The sequence below is a fragment of the Myotis nattereri genome (genome assembly GCF_964212035.1).
Source record: "Myotis nattereri genome assembly, chromosome: 6".
NCBI lineage: Eukaryota > Metazoa > Chordata > Mammalia > Chiroptera > Vespertilionidae > Myotis > Myotis nattereri.
In genome coordinates, this window is record NC_138081.1 from 511,801 (window position 1) to 524,271 (window position 12,471).

Below are 12,471 nucleotides of genomic sequence, written 5' to 3' on the forward strand. Positions count from 1 at the left end.
CTCTCTAATTGTGGTATAAGTCTTAAAATACGCATTTAGAGTTTCCAGAAATGATTTCAAACTTGTAATAAGCACTTGAAATAAAAGTAAGTAGGTTCTTATTACATACCCTGCCGTTTTCAATCACTGACATTACCCGTGGAAAGCAGGGAAATGACCAGAAAACTGATAATATTTAAAACTCCGGCCACTTAAGCGAGCGTTTTCACTTGAATTTGCTTTCAAATATTAGGAATTCATGTTTATACAGCTCAAAATTAGTGTAGAAAGACTGTAAGTGAGGACTATACTGCTTATGTTTACAATTGAGGCCGAATTTCTCAAGCGTCTTTTTGGTGAATCTGTTAATATCCTGACGGTTCCAGTACATACTTGTAAGAAAACTCTCTAATTGTGGTATAACTCTTACAATACGCATTTACAGTTTCCAGAAATGATTTAAAACTTGTAATAAGCACTTGAAATAAAAGTAAGTAGGTTCTTAATACATACCCTGCCGTGTTCAATCACTGACATTACCCGTGGAAAGCTGGGAAATGACCTGAAAACTGATAATATTTACAACTCCGGGCACTTTAGGGAGTGTTTTCAATTGAATTTGCTTTCAAATACTAGGAATTCATGTTTCTACAGCTCAAAATTAGTGTAGAAAGACTGTAAGTGAGGACTCTACTGCTTATGTTTACAATTGAGGCCGAATTTCACGAGCGTCTTTTTGGTGAATCAGTTAATATCCTGACGGTTCCAGTAATACTTGTAAGAAAACTGTCTAATTGCGGTATAAGTCTTAAAATACGCATTTAGAGTTTCCAGAAATGATTTCAAACTTGTAATAAGCACTTGAAATAAAAGTACGTAGGTTCTTACTACATACCCTGCCGTGTTCAATCACTGACATTACCCGTGGAAAGCAGGGAAATGACCAGAAAACTGATAATATTTACAACTCCGGCCACTTTAGCGAGCGTTTTCACTTGAATTTGCTTTCAAATATTAGGAATTCAAGTTTATACAGCTCAAAATTAGTGTAGAAAGACTGTAAGTGAGGACTATACTGCTTATGTTTACAATTGAGGCCGAATTTCTCAAGCGTCTTTTTGGTGAATCTGTTAATATCCTGACGGTTCCAGTACATACTTGTAAGAAAACTCTCTAATTGTGGTATAACTCTTAAAATATACATTTAGAGTTTCCAGAAATGATTTAAAACTTGTAATAAGCACTTGAAATAAAAGTAAGTAGGTTCTTACTACATACCATGCCGTTTTCAATCACTGACATTACCCGTGGAAAGCTGGGAAATGACCTGAAAACTGATAATACTTACAACTCCGGGCACTTTAGGGAGTGTTTTCACTTGAATTTGCTTTCAAATACTAGGAATTCATGTTTCTACAGCTCAAAATTAGTGTAGAAAGACTGTAAGTGAGGACTATACTGCTGATGTTTACAATTGAGGCCGAATTTCTCGAGCGTCTTTTTGGTGAATCTGTTAATATCCTGACGGTTCCAGTACATACTTGTAAGAACACTCTCTAATTGTGGTATAAGTCTTAAAATACGCATTTAGAGTTTCCAGAAATGATTTCAAACTTGTAATAAGCACTTGAAATAAAAGTAAGTAGGTTCTTAATACATACCCTGCCGTGTTCAATCACTGATATTACCCGTGGAAAGCTGGGAAATGACCTGAAAACTGATAATACTAACAACTCCGGGCACTTTAGCGAGCGTTTTCACTTGAATTTGCTTTCAAATATTAGGAATTCATGTTTATACAGCTCAAAATTAGTGTATAAAGACTGTAAGTGAGGACTATACTGCTTATGCTTACAATTGAGGCCGAATTTCTCGAGCGTCTTTTTGGTGAATCAGTTAATATCCTGACGGTTCCAGTACATACTTGTAAGAAAACTCTCTAATTGTGGTATAAGTCTTAAAATACGCATTTAGAGTTTCCAGAAATGATTTCAAACTTGTAATAAGCACTTGAAATAAAAGTAAGTAGGTTCTTAATACATACCCTGCCGTGTTCAATCACTGATATTACCCGTGGAAAGCTGGGAAATGACCTGAAAACTGATAATACTAACAACTCCGGGCACTTTAGCGAGCGTTTTCACTTGAATTTGCTTTCAAATATTAGGAATTCATGTTTATACAGCTCAAAATTAGTGTATAAAGACTGTAAGTGAGGACTATACTGCTTATGCTTACAATTGAGGCCGAATTTCTCGAGCGTCTTTTTGGTGAATCAGTTAATATCCTGACGGTTCCAGTACATACTTGTAAGAAAACTCTCTAATTGTGGTATAAGTCTTAAAATACGCATTTAGAGTTTCCAGAAATGATTTCAAACTTGTAATAAGCACTTGAAATAAAAGTAAGTAGGTTCTTACTACATACCCTGCCGTTTTCAATCACTGACATTACCCGTGGAAAGCAGGGAAATGACCAGAAAACTGAAAATATTTACAACTCCGGGCACTTTAGGGAGTGTTTTTACTTGAATTTGCTTTCAAATACTAGGAATTCATGTTTATACAGCTCAAAATTAGTGTAGAAAGACTGTAAGTGAGGACTATACTGCTTATGCTTACAATTGAGGCCGAATTTCTCGAGCGTCTTTTTGGTGAATCAGTTAATATCCTGACGGTTCCAGTACATACTTGTAAGAAAACTCTCTAATTGTGGTATAAGTCTTAAAATACGCATTTAGAGTTTCCAGAAATGATTTCAAACTTGTAATAAGCACTTGAAATAAAAGTAAGTAGGTTCTTATTACATACCCTGCCGTTTTCAATCACTGACATTACCCGTGGAAAGCAGGGAAATGACCAGAAAACTGATAATATTTAAAACTCCGGCCACTTAAGCGAGCGTTTTCACTTGAATTTGCTTTCAAATATTAGGAATTCATGTTTATACAGCTCAAAATTAGTGTAGAAAGACTGTAAGTGAGGACTATACTGCTTATGTTTACAATTGAGGCCGAATTTCTCAAGCGTCTTTTTGGTGAATCTGTTAATATCCTGACGGTTCCAGTACATACTTGTAAGAAAACTCTCTAATTGTGGTATAACTCTTACAATACGCATTTACAGTTTCCAGAAATGATTTAAAACTTGTAATAAGCACTTGAAATAAAAGTAAGTAGGTTCTTAATACATACCCTGCCGTGTTCAATCACTGACATTACCCGTGGAAAGCTGGGAAATGACCTGAAAACTGATAATATTTACAACTCCGGGCACTTTAGGGAGTGTTTTCAATTGAATTTGCTTTCAAATACTAGGAATTCATGTTTCTACAGCTCAAAATTAGTGTAGAAAGACTGTAAGTGAGGACTCTACTGCTTATGTTTACAATTGAGGCCGAATTTCACGAGCGTCTTTTTGGTGAATCAGTTAATATCCTGACGGTTCCAGTAATACTTGTAAGAAAACTGTCTAATTGCGGTATAAGTCTTAAAATACGCATTTAGAGTTTCCAGAAATGATTTCAAACTTGTAATAAGCACTTGAAATAAAAGTACGTAGGTTCTTACTACATACCCTGCCGTGTTCAATCACTGACATTACCCGTGGAAAGCAGGGAAATGACCAGAAAACTGATAATATTTACAACTCCGGCCACTTTAGCGAGCGTTTTCACTTGAATTTGCTTTCAAATATTAGGAATTCAAGTTTATACAGCTCAAAATTAGTGTAGAAAGACTGTAAGTGAGGACTATACTGCTTATGTTTACAATTGAGGCCGAATTTCTCAAGCGTCTTTTTGGTGAATCTGTTAATATCCTGACGGTTCCAGTACATACTTGTAAGAAAACTCTCTAATTGTGGTATAACTCTTAAAATACGCATTTACAGTTTCCAGAAATGATTTAAAACTTGTAATAAGCACTTGAAATAAAAGTAAGTAGGTTCTTAATACATACCCTGCCATGTTCAATCACTGATATTACCCGTGGAAAGCTGGGAAATGACCTGAAAACTGATAATACTTACAACTCCGGGCACTTTAGGGAGTGTTTTCACTAGAATTTGCTTTCAAATACTAGGAATTCATGTTTCTACAGCTCAAAATTAGTGTAGAAAGACTGTAAGTGAGGACTATACTGCTTATGTTTACAATTGAGGCCGGATTTCTCAAGCGTCTTTTTGGTGAATCAGTTAATATCCTGATGGTTCCAGTACATACTTTTAAGAAAACTCTCTAATTGTGGTATAACTCTTAAAATACGCATTTAGAGTTTCCAGAAATGATTTAAAACTTGTAATAAGCACTTGAAATAAAAGTAAGTAGGTTCTTACTACATACCATGCCGTTTTCAATCACTGACATTACCCGTGGAAAGCTGGGAAATGACCTGAAAACTGATAATACTTACAACTCCGGGCACTTTAAGGAGTGTTTTCACTTGAATTTGCTTTCAAATACTAGGAATTCATGTTTCTACAGCTCAAAATTAGTGTAGAAAGACTGTAAGTGAGGACTATACTGCTGATGTTTACAATTGAGGCCGAATTTCTCGAGCGTCTTTTTGGTGAATCTGTTAATATCCTGACGGTTCCAGTACATACTTGTAAGAACACTCTCTAATTGTGGTATAAGTCTTAAAATACGCAATTAGAGTTTCCAGAAATGATTTCAAACTTGTAATAAGCACTTGAAATAAAAGTAAGTAGGTTCTTAATACATACCCTGCCGTGTTCAATCACTGATATTACCCGTGGAAAGCTGGGAAATGACCTGAAAACTGATAATACTAACAACTCCGGGCACTTTAGCGAGCGTTTTCACTTGAATTTGCTTTCAAATATTAGGAATTCATGTTTATACAGCTCAAAATTAGTGTATAAATACTGTAAGTGAGGACTATACTGCTTATGCTTACAATTGAGGCCGAATTTCTCGAGCGTCTTTTTGGTGAATCAGTTAATATCCTGACGGTTCCAGTACATACTTGTAAGAAAACTCTCTAATTGTGGTATAAGTCTTAAAATACGCATTTAGAGTTTCCAGAAATGATTTCAAACTTGTAATAAGCACTTGAAATAAAAGTAAGTAGGTTCTTAATACATACCCTGCCGTGTTCAATCACTGATATTACCCGTGGAAAGCTGGGAAATGACCTGAAAACTGATAATACTAACAACTCCGGGCACTTTAGCGAGCGTTTTCACTTGAATTTGCTTTCAAATATTAGGAATTCATGTTTATACAGCTCAAAATTAGTGTATAAAGACTGTAAGTGATTACTATACTGCTTATGCTTACAATTGAGGCCGAATTTCTCGAGCGTCTTTTTGGTGAATCAGTTAATATCCTGACGGTTCCAGTACATACTTGTAAGAAAACTCTCTAATTGTGGTATAAGTCTTAAAATACGCATTTAGAGTTTCCAGAAATGATTTCAAACTTGTAATAAGCACTTGAAATAAAAGTAAGTAGGTTCTTACTACATACCCTGCCGTTTTCAATCACTGACATTACCCGTGGAAAGCAGGGAAATGACCAGAAAACTGAAAATATTTACAACTCCGGGCACTTTAGGGAGTGTTTTTACTTGAATTTGCTTTCAAATACTAGGAATTCATGTTTATACAGCTCAAAATTAGTGTAGAAAGACTGTAAGTGAGGACTATACTGCTTATGCTTACAATTGAGGCCGAATTTCTCGAGCGTCTTATTGGTGAATCAGTTAATATCCTGACGGTTCCAGTACATACTTGTAAGAAAACTCTCTAATTGTGGTATAAGTCTTAAAATACGCATTTAGAGTTTCCAGAAATGATTTCAAACTTGTAATAAGCACTTGAAATAAAAGTAAGTAGGTTCTTATTACATACCCTGCCGTTTTCAATCACTGACATTACCCGTGGAAAGCAGGGAAATGACCAGAAAACTGATAATATTTAAAACTCCGGCCACTTAAGCGAGCGTTTTCACTTGAATTTGCTTTCAAATATTAGGAATTCATGTTTATACAGCTCAAAATTAGTGTAGAAAGACTGTAAGTGAGGACTATACTGCTTATGTTTACAATTGAGGCCGAATTTCTCAAGCGTCTTTTTGGTGAATCTGTTAATATCCTGACGGTTCCAGTACATACTTGTAAGAAAACTCTCTAATTGTGGTATAACTCTTACAATACGCATTTACAGTTTCCAGAAATGATTTAAAACTTGTAATAAGCACTTGAAATAAAAGTAAGTAGGTTCTTAATACATACCCTGCCGTGTTCAATCACTGACATTACCCGTGGAAAGCTGGGAAATGACCTGAAAACTGATAATATTTACAACTCCGGGCACTTTAGGGAGTGTTTTCAATTGAATTTGCTTTCAAATACTAGGAATTCATGTTTCTACAGCTCAAAATTAGTGTAGAAAGACTGTAAGTGAGGACTCTACTGCTTATGTTTACAATTGAGGCCGAATTTCACGAGCGTCTTTTTGGTGAATCAGTTAATATCCTGACGGTTCCAGTAATACTTGTAAGAAAACTGTCTAATTGCGGTATAAGTCTTAAAATACGCATTTAGAGTTTCCAGAAATGATTTCAAACTTGTAATAAGCACTTGAAATAAAAGTACGTAGGTTCTTACTACATACCCTGCCGTGTTCAATCACTGACATTACCCGTGGAAAGCAGGGAAATGACCAGAAAACTGATAATATTTACAACTCCGGCCACTTTAGCGAGCGTTTTCACTTGAATTTGCTTTCAAATATTAGGAATTCAAGTTTATACAGCTCAAAATTAGTGTAGAAAGACTGTAAGTGAGGACTATACTGCTTATGTTTACAATTGAGGCCGAATTTCTCAAGCGTCTTTTTGGTGAATCTGTTAATATCCTGACGGTTCCAGTACATACTTGTAAGAAAACTCTCTAATTGTGGTATAACTCTTAAAATATACATTTAGAGTTTCCAGAAATGATTTAAAACTTGTAATAAGCACTTGAAATAAAAGTAAGTAGGTTCTTACTACATACCATGCCGTTTTCAATCACTGACATTACCCGTGGAAAGCTGGGAAATGACCTGAAAACTGATAATACTTACAACTCCGGGCACTTTAGGGAGTGTTTTCACTTGAATTTGCTTTCAAATACTAGGAATTCATGTTTCTACAGCTCAAAATTAGTGTAGAAAGACTGTAAGTGAGGACTATACTGCTGATGTTTACAATTGAGGCCGAATTTCTCGAGCGTCTTTTTGGTGAATCTGTTAATATCCTGACGGTTCCAGTACATACTTGTAAGAACACTCTCTAATTGTGGTATAAGTCTTAAAATACGCATTTAGAGTTTCCAGAAATGATTTCAAACTTGTAATAAGCACTTGAAATAAAAGTAAGTAGGTTCTTAATACATACCCTGCCGTGTTCAATCACTGATATTACCCGTGGAAAGCTGGGAAATGACCTGAAAACTGATAATACTAACAACTCCGGGCACTTTAGCGAGCGTTTTCACTTGAATTTGCTTTCAAATATTAGGAATTCATGTTTATACAGCTCAAAATTAGTGTATAAAGACTGTAAGTGAGGACTATACTGCTTATGCTTACAATTGAGGCCGAATTTCTCGAGCGTCTTTTTGGTGAATCAGTTAATATCCTGACGGTTCCAGTACATACTTGTAAGAAAACTCTCTAATTGTGGTATAAGTCTTAAAATACGCATTTAGAGTTTCCAGAAATGATTTCAAACTTGTAATAAGCACTTGAAATAAAAGTAAGTAGGTTCTTAATACATACCCTGCCGTGTTCAATCACTGATATTACCCGTGGAAAGCTGGGAAATGACCTGAAAACTGATAATACTAACAACTCCGGGCACTTTAGCGAGCGTTTTCACTTGAATTTGCTTTCAAATATTAGGAATTCATGTTTATACAGCTCAAAATTAGTGTATAAAGACTGTAAGTGAGGACTATACTGCTTATGCTTACAATTGAGGCCGAATTTCTCGAGCGTCTTTTTGGTGAATCAGTTAATATCCTGACGGTTCCAGTACATACTTGTAAGAAAACTCTCTAATTGTGGTATAAGTCTTAAAATACGCATTTAGAGTTTCCAGAAATGATTTCAAACTTGTAATAAGCACTTGAAATAAAAGTAAGTAGGTTCTTACTACATACCCTGCCGTTTTCAATCACTGACATTACCCGTGGAAAGCAGGGAAATGACCAGAAAACTGAAAATATTTACAACTCCGGGCACTTTAGGGAGTGTTTTTACTTGAATTTGCTTTCAAATACTAGGAATTCATGTTTATACAGCTCAAAATTAGTGTAGAAAGACTGTAAGTGAGGACTATACTGCTTATGCTTACAATTGAGGCCGAATTTCTCGAGCGTCTTTTTGGTGAATCAGTTAATATCCTGACGGTTCCAGTACATACTTGTAAGAAAACTCTCTAATTGTGGTATAAGTCTTAAAATACGCATTTAGAGTTTCCAGAAATGATTTCAAACTTGTAATAAGCACTTGAAATAAAAGTAAGTAGGTTCTTATTACATACCCTGCCGTTTTCAATCACTGACATTACCCGTGGAAAGCAGGGAAATGACCAGAAAACTGATAATATTTAAAACTCCGGCCACTTAAGCGAGCGTTTTCACTTGAATTTGCTTTCAAATATTAGGAATTCATGTTTATACAGCTCAAAATTAGTGTAGAAAGACTGTAAGTGAGGACTATACTGCTTATGTTTACAATTGAGGCCGAATTTCTCAAGCGTCTTTTTGGTGAATCTGTTAATATCCTGACGGTTCCAGTACATACTTGTAAGAAAACTCTCTAATTGTGGTATAACTCTTACAATACGCATTTACAGTTTCCAGAAATGATTTAAAACTTGTAATAAGCACTTGAAATAAAAGTAAGTAGGTTCTTAATACATACCCTGCCGTGTTCAATCACTGACATTACCCGTGGAAAGCTGGGAAATGACCTGAAAACTGATAATACTTACAACTCCGGGCACTTTAGGGAGTGTTTTCACTAGAATTTGCTTTCAAATACTAGGAATTCATGTGTCTACAGCTCAAAATTAGTGTAGAAAGACTGTAAGTGAGGACTATACTGCTTATGTTTACAATTGAGGCCGGATTTCTCAAGCGTCTTTTTGGTGAATCAGTTAATATCCTGATGGTTCCAGTACATACTTTTAAGAAAACTCTCTAATTGTGGTATAACTCTTAAAATACGCATTTAGAGTTTCCAGAAATGATTTAAAACTTGTAATAAGCACTTGAAATAAAAGTAAGTAGGTTCTTACTACATACCATGCCGTTTTCAATCACTGACATTACCCGTGGAAAGCTGGGAAATGACCTGAAAACTGATAATACTTACAACTCCGGGCACTTTAGGGAGTGTTTTCACTTGAATTTGCTTTCAAATACTAGGAATTCATGTTTATACAGCTCAAAATTAGTGTAGAAAGACTGTAAGTGAGGACTATACTGCTGATGTTTACAATTGAGGCCGAATTTCTCGAGCGTCTTTTTGGTGAATCAGTTAATATCCTGACGGTTCCAGTACATACTTGTAAGAAAACTCTCTAATTGTGGTATAAGTCTTAAAATACGCATTTAGAGTTTCCAGAAATGATTTCAAACTTGTAATAAGCACTTGAAATAAAAGTAAGTAGGTTCTTACTACATACCCTGCCGTTTTCAATCACTGACATTACCCGTGGAAAGCAGGGAAATGACCAGAAAACTGAAAATATTTACAACTCCGGGCACTTTAGGGAGTGTTTTTACTTGAATTTGCTTTCAAATACTAGGAATTCATGTTTATACAGCTCAAAATTAGTGTAGAAAGACTGTAAGTGAGGACTATACTGCTTATGCTTACAATTGAGGCCGAATTTCTCGAGCGTCTTATTGGTGAATCAGTTAATATCCTGACGGTTCCAGTACATACTTGTAAGAAAACTCTCTAATTGTGGTATAAGTCTTAAAATACGCATTTAGAGTTTCCAGAAATGATTTCAAACTTGTAATAAGCACTTGAAATAAAAGTAAGTAGGTTCTTATTACATACCCTGCCGTTTTCAATCACTGACATTACCCGTGGAAAGCAGGGAAATGACCAGAAAACTGATAATATTTAAAACTCCGGCCACTTAAGCGAGCGTTTTCACTTGAATTTGCTTTCAAATATTAGGAATTCATGTTTATACAGCTCAAAATTAGTGTAGAAAGACTGTAAGTGAGGACTATACTGCTTATGTTTACAATTGAGGCCGAATTTCTCAAGCGTCTTTTTGGTGAATCTGTTAATATCCTGACGGTTCCAGTACATACTTGTAAGAAAACTCTCTAATTGTGGTATAACTCTTACAATACGCATTTACAGTTTCCAGAAATGATTTAAAACTTGTAATAAGCACTTGAAATAAAAGTAAGTAGGTTCTTAATACATACCCTGCCGTGTTCAATCACTGACATTACCCGTGGAAAGCTGGGAAATGACCTGAAAACTGATAATATTTACAACTCCGGGCACTTTAGGGAGTGTTTTCAATTGAATTTGCTTTCAAATACTAGGAATTCATGTTTCTACAGCTCAAAATTAGTGTAGAAAGACTGTAAGTGAGGACTCTACTGCTTATGTTTACAATTGAGGCCGAATTTCACGAGCGTCTTTTTGGTGAATCAGTTAATATCCTGACGGTTCCAGTAATACTTGTAAGAAAACTGTCTAATTGCGGTATAAGTCTTAAAATACGCATTTAGAGTTTCCAGAAATGATTTCAAACTTGTAATAAGCACTTGAAATAAAAGTACGTAGGTTCTTACTACATACCCTGCCGTGTTCAATCACTGACATTACCCGTGGAAAGCAGGGAAATGACCAGAAAACTGATAATATTTACAACTCCGGCCACTTTAGCGAGCGTTTTCACTTGAATTTGCTTTCAAATATTAGGAATTCAAGTTTATACAGCTCAAAATTAGTGTAGAAAGACTGTAAGTGAGGACTATACTGCTTATGTTTACAATTGAGGCCGAATTTCTCAAGCGTCTTTTTGGTGAATCTGTTAATATCCTGACGGTTCCAGTACATACTTGTAAGAAAACTCTCTAATTGTGGTATAACTCTTAAAATATACATTTAGAGTTTCCAGAAATGATTTAAAACTTGTAATAAGCACTTGAAATAAAAGTAAGTAGGTTCTTACTACATACCATGCCGTTTTCAATCACTGACATTACCCGTGGAAAGCTGGGAAATGACCTGAAAACTGATAATACTTACAACTCCGGGCACTTTAGGGAGTGTTTTCACTTGAATTTGCTTTCAAATACTAGGAATTCATGTTTCTACAGCTCAAAATTAGTGTAGAAAGACTGTAAGTGAGGACTATACTGCTGATGTTTACAATTGAGGCCGAATTTCTCGAGCGTCTTTTTGGTGAATCTGTTAATATCCTGACGGTTCCAGTACATACTTGTAAGAACACTCTCTAATTGTGGTATAAGTCTTAAAATACGCATTTAGAGTTTCCAGAAATGATTTCAAACTTGTAATAAGCACTTGAAATAAAAGTAAGTAGGTTCTTAATACATACCCTGCCGTGTTCAATCACTGATATTACCCGTGGAAAGCTGGGAAATGACCTGAAAACTGATAATACTAACAACTCCGGGCACTTTAGCGAGCGTTTTCACTTGAATTTGCTTTCAAATATTAGGAATTCATGTTTATACAGCTCAAAATTAGTGTATAAAGACTGTAAGTGAGGACTATACTGCTTATGCTTACAATTGAGGCCGAATTTCTCGAGCGTCTTTTTGGTGAATCAGTTAATATCCTGACGGTTCCAGTACATACTTGTAAGAAAACTCTCTAATTGTGGTATAAGTCTTAAAATACGCATTTAGAGTTTCCAGAAATGATTTCAAACTTGTAATAAGCACTTGAAATAAAAGTAAGTAGGTTCTTAATACATACCCTGCCGTGTTCAATCACTGATATTACCCGTGGAAAGCTGGGAAATGACCTGAAAACTGATAATACTAACAACTCCGGGCACTTTAGCGAGCGTTTTCACTTGAATTTGCTTTCAAATATTAGGAATTCATGTTTATACAGCTCAAAATTAGTGTATAAAGACTGTAAGTGAGGACTATACTGCTTATGCTTACAATTGAGGCCGAATTTCTCGAGCGTCTTTTTGGTGAATCAGTTAATATCCTGACGGTTCCAGTACATACTTGTAAGAAAACTCTCTAATTGTGGTATAAGTCTTAAAATACGCATTTAGAGTTTCCAGAAATGATTTCAAACTTGTAATAAGCACTTGAAATAAAAGTAAGTAGGTTCTTACTACATACCCTGCCGTTTTCAATCACTGACATTACCCGTGGAAAGCAGGGAAATGACCAGAAAACTGAAAATATTTACAACTCCGGGCACTTTAGGGAGTGTTTTTACTTGAATTTGC